General features: G+C 38.5%; 1 long non-coding RNA gene across 1 annotated transcript; it reads left to right on the top strand.

Moving 5' to 3' along the window:
* On the top strand, positions 579–1,184 carry LOC107618641. The gene is made up of 4 exons (XR_001615319.2): positions 579–743; positions 853–914; positions 1,000–1,049; positions 1,157–1,184. It is a non-coding gene; the product is annotated as an uncharacterized LOC107618641 (long non-coding RNA).

Below are 1,469 nucleotides of genomic sequence, written 5' to 3'. Positions count from 1 at the left end.
ATGATGCCTAATGTATGCATGGCCAAATCCTAACAACACTTGCTAAATTTTTTATTCCACTTTTAATCCCCTCCAAAAGCACACACGAATCCTTTCTCCCGCAACAACTAAACCTCACAAGTCACACCTTCAATTCGAAAAGTGAGACCCTCACCTTCGCTAACCTTTCGCGCACAACAACCCTCACCTTCGCCATTCTCACCTTTCAACACTCATCACCTTCCCCTTCTCACCGTCGCCGTTGACTGTAAAGGGAAAATTTTTTTCACCTTTTCACCAAATCAGAAACGGTGTCATATCCCCCTTCGGCTCTCTTCTCTGTTCTCTCTCGTCACTCTCTTCTCTGTTCTCTCGTCGCTCTCACCTCTCGTCTCCGGTCTCTAGCTCACTTCTCTCTCGGTCTCGCGCGCGCACTCACTATCTCAGACTCAAGCTCGTCGTTGCGGTTTGTGTCGTCACCATGTCGCACTCAGTCGCCGCCTTCCCTGCGCTCACTTCGCCGGTGGCAGAAGAAGACGGAACCAGCATCTTGTCCCTCGGGTGGCGGTCGTCTTCATCTTCTTATGATTGGATGATATTCAGGGAACTGGAGCATTTGTGGATGGGCCTGGTGCTGGAAAACACATCCAAGCCGGTGCCAAGAAAGTCATCATCACTGCTCCTGCTAAGGGTGCTGATATTCCAACCTACGTCCTCGGAGTCAACGAACAAGACTAAGGCCATGAAGTTGCCAACATTATAAGGTCCTTGAAACATTAACACTCTTCTTTACTAAGTAAAAATAAATGATTAATTATCATTAGTATATAAGTGGTTGATTTTGAATTCTTTCTTTTTTTTTCTTCAATTTAGTAATGCTTCTTGCACCACAAACTGTCTTGCTCCGTTTGTGAAGATCTTGGATGAAGAATTTGGTAAGCCGAAACGTCGGACACATGATGATGTTACTTAATGTTTGAGAGCTTAGAGAGTTACTTTGATTTGCTCTATATTTTCCAGGCATTGTGAAAGGAACAATGACAACTACACACTCCTACACAGGAGACCAGGTACAAAATCAGCTACAATTTTGTTCTTGTTTATCTCTTTAACTAGTCTAGTGTTTACTCTTTGGTGCTGTTTTACCAATTTGTTCAACTGTATTGTGCTTGTGCAGAGGCTTTTGGATGCTTCACTTTCATGTGACTTAAATTATCTCTTTTTAAGATTATGTCTTTGAATTGTGTAAGGATGATTTTTATTATTTAAAAAAATTATTTAGTATAATTATGTGTTTAATTTTATTTTATAATATTTAACTCATTTAATTAAAAATGTAAAATTATATATGTAATAATATTATTAAATATTATGTTGTATAAAAAATTATTAGAATATTATATACATATAGAAAATTAAAAAAAAAAACAATGAGGGATCTAAGGCTACACTTATATAGAGTAGCTATGGTTATACAGAAAATTAAAAAA

The sequence above is a fragment of the Arachis ipaensis genome, chromosome B01, assembly GCF_000816755.2.
Source record: "Arachis ipaensis cultivar K30076 chromosome B01, Araip1.1, whole genome shotgun sequence".
NCBI classification, from domain to species: domain Eukaryota; kingdom Viridiplantae; phylum Streptophyta; class Magnoliopsida; order Fabales; family Fabaceae; genus Arachis; species Arachis ipaensis.
This window is presented reverse-complemented; position numbering and strand designations above follow the sequence as displayed.